This window comes from Mustelus asterias, chromosome 1 (genome assembly GCF_964213995.1).
Source record: "Mustelus asterias chromosome 1, sMusAst1.hap1.1, whole genome shotgun sequence".
NCBI classification, from domain to species: domain Eukaryota; kingdom Metazoa; phylum Chordata; class Chondrichthyes; order Carcharhiniformes; family Triakidae; genus Mustelus; species Mustelus asterias.
In genome coordinates this window covers 44,500,559-44,506,477 of record NC_135801.1, presented here as the reverse complement: position 1 = coordinate 44,506,477, position 5,919 = coordinate 44,500,559, and the positions used below count along the sequence as shown (strand labels likewise).

At 59.9% G+C, this 5,919-nt stretch overlaps 1 protein-coding gene across 2 annotated transcripts in view; it reads right to left on the bottom strand.

Moving 5' to 3' along the window:
• trmt10a (tRNA methyltransferase 10A) overlaps positions 1-2,724 on the bottom strand; it is a 16,699-nt gene extending 13,975 nt beyond the window's left edge. The window contains exon 1 of one of the 2 annotated variants that reach the window (XM_078212025.1): positions 2,557-2,724. The gene's annotated coding sequence lies outside the window, so the exon portion shown is untranslated. Of the gene's footprint in view, positions 1-2,505 lie in introns of both variants that reach the window. The other variant, XM_078212031.1, reaches the window with a different exon arrangement.
• Positions 2,725-5,919: the final 3,195 nt, after the last annotated feature.

The window sequence follows — 5,919 nt, the reverse complement described above, 5'->3', positions numbered from 1 at the left end:
GGACCGGGAGGACCGGAGGTGGGGGTCGGGGGGGACCGGGAGGAGCGTAGGTGGGGGTCGGGGGGGACCCGGAGGACCGGAGGTGGGGGTCGGGGGGACCGGGAGGACCGGAGGTGGGGGTCGGGGGGGACCGGGAGGACCGGAGGTGGGGGTCGAGGGGGACCGGGAGGACCGGAGGTGGGGGTCGGGGGGGACCGGAGGTGGGGGTCGGGGGGGACCGGGAGGACCGGAGGTGGGGGTCGGGGGGACCGGGAGGACCGGAGGTGGGGGTCGGGGGGGACCGGGAGGACCGGAGGTGGGGGTCGGGGGGGACCGGGAGGACCGGAGTCGGGGGTCGGGGGGACCGGGAGGAGCGTAGGTGGGGGTCGGGGGGGACCCGGAGGACCGGAGGTGGGGATCGGGGGGGACCGGGAGGACCGGAGGTTGGGGTCGCGGGGGACCGAGAGGACTGGAGGTGGGGGTCGGGGCGGACCGGGAGGGGACCGGAGGTGGGGGACCGGGGGGGACCGGAGGTGGGGGACCGGGGGGACCGGAGGGTGGGGGTCGGGGGGACCGGAGGTGGGGGTCGGGGGGGGACCGGAGGTGGGGGTCGGGGGGTGACCGGAGGTGGGGGTCGGGGGGGACCGGAGGTGGGGGTCGGGGGGGGACCGGAGGTGGGGGTCGGGGGGGGGACCGGAGGTGGGGGTCGGGGGGGGACCGGAGGTGGGGGTCGGGGGGGGACCGGAGGTGGGGGTCGGGGGGGGACCGGAGGTGGGGGTCGGGGGGGGGACCGGAGGTGGGGGTCGGGGGTCGGGGGGGGACCGGAGGTGGGGGTCGGGGGGGGACCGGAGGTGGGGGTCGGGGGGGGACCGGAGGTGGGGTCGGGGGGGACCGGAGGTGGGGGTCGGGGGGGGACCGGAGGTGGGGGTCGGGGGGGGGACCGGAGGTGGGGGTCGGGGGGGGACCGGAGGTGGGGGTCGGGGGGGGACCGGAGGTGGGGGTCGGGGGGGGACCGGAGGTGGGGGTCGGGGGGGACCGGAGGTGGGGGTCGGGGGGGACCGGAGGTGGGGGTCGGGGGGGACCGGAGGTGGGGGTCGGGGGGGGACCGGAGGTGGGGGTCGGGGGGGGACCGGAGGTGGGGGTCGGGGGGGGACCGGAGGTGGGGGTCGGGGGGGGACCGGAGGTGGGGTCGGGGGGGACCGGAGGTGGGGGTCGGGGGGGACCGGAGGTGGGGTCGGGGGGGACCGAGGTGGGGGTCGGGGGGGACCGGAGGTGGGGGTCGGGGGGGACCGAAGGTGGGGGTCGGGGGGGACCGGAGGTGGGGGTCGGGGGGGGACAGGGGGTTGGGGACGGGGGGGGACAGGGTGTGGGACGGTGGGGACAGGGTTTGGGACGGGGGGGACAGGGGGTTGGGACGGGGGGGGGGACAGGGGTTGGGACGGGGGGGGGACAGGGGGGTTGGGACGGGGGGGGACAGGGGGTTGGGACGGGGGGGGGACAGGGGGTTGGGACGGGGGGGGGACAGGGGTTGGGACGGGGGGGGGACAGGGGGGTTGAGACGGGGGAGGGACAGGGGGTTGGGACGGGGGGGGGGACAGGGGTTGGGACGGGGGGGGGGACAGGGGGTTGGGACGGGGGTGGACAGGGGGTTGGGACGGGGGGGGACAGGGGGTTGGGACGGGGGGGGGACAGGGGGTTGGGACGGGGGGGGGACAGGGGGTTGGGACGGGGGGGGACAGGGGTTGGGACGGGGGGGGACAGGGGGTTGGGACGGGGGGGGACAGGGGGTTGGGACCGGGGGGGGACAGGGGGTTGGGACGGGGGGGGGGACAGGGGGTTGGGACGGGGGGGGGACAGGGGGTTGGGACGGGGGGGGGACAGGGGGTTGGGACGGGGGGGGGACAGGGGGTTGGGACGGGGGGGGGACAGGGGGTTGGGACGGGGGGGGGGGACAGGGGGTTGGGACGTGGGTGGACAGGGGGTTGGGACGGGGGGGGACAGGGGGTTGGGACGGGGGGGGGACAGGGGGTTGGGACGGGGGGGGACAGGGGGTTGGGACGGGGGGGGACAGGGGGTTGGGAAGGGGTGGGACAGGGGGTTGGGACGGGGGGGGACAGGGGGTGGGGACAGGGGGTTGGGACGGGGGGGGGGACAGGGGGTTGGGAAGGGGTGGGACAGGGGGTTGGGACGGGGGGGACAGGGGGTTGGGACGGGTTGGGACAGGGGGTTGGGGGGTTGGGGATGTGGAGATGGGGGCGGGGACAGGGGGTTGGGGGGACGGTGGACGGGGGTTTCGTGGTGGGGGACGGGGGTTGGGGGGGGCCGGGGTTTGGGGGGGGACGGGGGGTTGGGGACGGGGATGTGGAGATGGGGGCGGGGACAGGGGGTTTCGTGGTGGGGGACGGGGGGTTGGGGGGGGTTGGGGGGAGGACGGGGGACGGGGACGGGGGCGAGAAGCGGAGATGCTGCGAAACGGGGCGGGGGGGCGCTGTTTATCTCCATAGCAACAGTCAGAGCTCCGCGCACCAGTCGCTCGGGGAGAGTCGGCGCCGCTCCGGAGTCCCCCGCCTCTCTCACCGGGTGAGCTGCACCGACAGGCCGCCGTCACCGCTCCACCTCAGGAGCCGCAGGAAAACTCCCTTCCGGTCTCTCATTGAAACCCCGGCCCCGCTGCCCAACTCCGAGCCCCGGCACCCAGCGATTGACAGGCCCGACGCCGACTGATGGCGTCATCACCGCGCGCCCAGCTCCACATGGAGCTCCTGACAAACCCCAACCTCTCATTACAAACCCAACCCTCACCCAGAGCCCCATTACAAACCCAACACTCACCCCCAACCTCCCCATTGCAAACCCAACACTCACCCCAGAGCCTCATTGCAAACCAAACACTCATCCCAACTTCCCCATTGCAAACCCAACACTCACCCCAGAGCCCCATTGCAAACTCAAAACTGACCCCAACCTCCCCATTGCAAACCCAACACTCATCCAGTGCCCCACTGCAAACCCAACACTCACCCCAGCACCCCATTGCAAACCCAACACTCACCCCAGTGCCCCATTGCAAACTCTCCGCTCACCCCAATGCCCCATTTCAAGACTTATTTATCCCAATGTCAGTGAGTGTCTCCAGACAGGACAGCCAGTGAGATTCTGCAAGTCCAGGCAAGCTGTGGGGGTTACAGATAGTGTGACATGAACCCAAGATCCCGGTTGAGGCCGTCCTCATGTGTGCTATCAACTTGGCTATCAGTTTCTGCTCAGCGGAAAGGATGTCCCGAGGCATGGTACATTGGGGAAACCATGCAGACGCTACAACAACGGATGAATGAACACCGCTCGACAATCACCAGGCAAGACTGTTCTCTTCCTGTTGGGGAGCACTTCAGCGGTCACGGGCATTCGGCCTCTGATCTTCGGTAAGCGTTCTCCAAGACGGCCTTCACGACACACAACAGCACAGAGGCGCTGAGCAGAAACTGATAGCCAGGTTCCGCACACATGAGGACGGCCTCAACCGGGATCTTGGGTTCATGTCACACTATCTGTAACCCCCACAGCTTGCCTGGACTTGCAGAATCTCACTGGCTGTTCTGTCTGGAGACAATACACATCTCTTTAACCTGTGCTTAATGCTCCCTCCATTCACATTGTTTGTACCTTTAAGACTTGATTATCTGTAAAGACTCGCATTCCAATCATTCTGTAAATTGAGTTTGTGTCTCTGTATGCCCTGTTTGTGAGCAGATCTCCACTCCACCTGACGAAGGGGCAGAGCTCCGAAGGGAAGTGGCATTTGCTACCAGATAAACCTGTTGGACTTTAACCTGGTGTTGTTAAACTTCTTACTGTGTTTAGCCCAGTCCAACGCCGGCATCTCCACATCATGGTTAATGACATCACAGGATATGGAGATGGCGTGGGAAAGTGGCATTGAGGTTGATTATCAACCATGATCTAATTGAATGGTGGAGCAGGCTTGATGGGCTGAATGGCCTACTCCTGTTCCTAGGACATATTTGTAGGAGATGCTTAAACTAGAGGTTTAATAATTTCAAATTAATTAAAATTAGTGCCGGAATGCTGGAGAGGAGAACAATTGAAATAAAAGTTTAATTTTATCAGCCTTGATAACCTTGTAATGTCCTAACTATGTTAGGGGTTGTGGGTTTTACACAAAAAGAAAAAAATGTGGTTTGCACACGTAGATTCAAAATAACCACAGGGTTTATTGAAGTGCTGCTCTCTTCACAGAACAGAATAGTAAAAAGCAGCATCATAGAAACCCTACAGTGCAGAAAGAGGCCATGTGGCCCATCAGGTCTGCACCAACCACAATCCCACCCAGGACCTATCCACATATCCCTACACATTTACCCGCTAATCCCTTTAACCTACGCATTTCAGGACACTAAGGGGCAATTTTAGCATGTCCACTCAACCTAACCCGCACATCTTTGGACTGTGGGAGGAAACCAGAACACGCAGAGAAAACCCATGCAGACACAAGGAAAACATGCAAACTCCACACAGATGGGAATCGAACCCAGGTCCCTGGAGCTGTGAAGCAGCAGTGCTAACCACTGTGCCGCCCCTAAATCTGCAGCATCTGCAAACACACTAATGACATCACCATCAAATCATGTGATCAGCTCTTAAAGCAACCTGCAACCCTTTTAAATGCATAACAAACCTAAAATTATTTGTGCGATCGTAATTCAGATGAATTTTATGACGCAATGAAAAACCAAGTTCCTGCTCTTTAGTCTTGTTTAATTAAAGTATATCAGATTTTGATTTATTGTTACATGTATTAGTATATAGTGAAAAGTATTTTTTCTTGTGTGCTATACAGACAAAGCATATCATTCATAAAGAAGGAAAGGAGAGAGTGCAGTGTAACAGTCATAACTAGCGCGTAAAGAAAGATCAACTTAATGCGAGGTAGGTCCATTCAAAAGTCTGATGGCAGCAGGGAAGAATCTATCCTTGAGTCGGTTGGTACGTGACCTCAGACTTTTGTATCTTTTTCCCAACGGGAGAAGGTGGAAGAGAGTATGTCCGGGGTGCGTGGGGTCCTTAATTATGCTGGCTGCTATCCCGAGGCAGCAGGAAATGTAGACAGAGTCAATGGATGGGAGGCTGGTTTGCATGATGGACTGGGCTTCATTTCTGACCCTTTGTAGTTTCTTGCGGTCTTGGTCACAGCAGGAGCCATGCCAAGCTGTGATACAACCAGAAAGAATGCTTCCTATGGTGCACCTGCAAAAAATAAAAAGAATAAAATAATTTTAAAAAGAATAAAAGTTAATCTGATAGATACGATTTCTGTTTCGCTGGTCCAGTTCAATGAAATGGATTGTGTCTCACTCAACCTCTATCTCTCAACCTCCAGACAGAGGAGCCAGCCACTTATGACATATCTGCGTGCGGGAGCTTGCTGTGTGCAAATTCAGTACTACATTAGTTTACAGAACAAGAGTGACTGCACTTTGACAGTAAAATGTTTTGGAATGTCCCGAGGTTGTGAAAGGTGTTATAGAAATTCAACTTCTCTTTATAGTTCTCACATAGGTAATAAAATGGTGCAGCAATATTCTTGAAAAGAAACCAAGGAACCAGAAGTGCTAAGCTAATTAATGTGGCAACGCACAACTCCACAAACTTGTTTAGCAGAACCATCACTTAAAGTGATTGGATAGCGTGTATGTATTTCCTATATAATTGATCCAATTCACTGGGCTGATGTTCCATTATAGTGGTGTTAAATAGGGTATTTAATATTCAACAACATTCAACTAAGTTAGAAATATTTTTGGATAATGGTTTGGAATATGAGCAGGCTTTATCTACATTTTGACACGTAGAGAAAAATAAAAGCCAAAAGTGTGCCAGGAAGAAAGGCAGCGAAAGATCATTTTAACATATTTAAAGCAG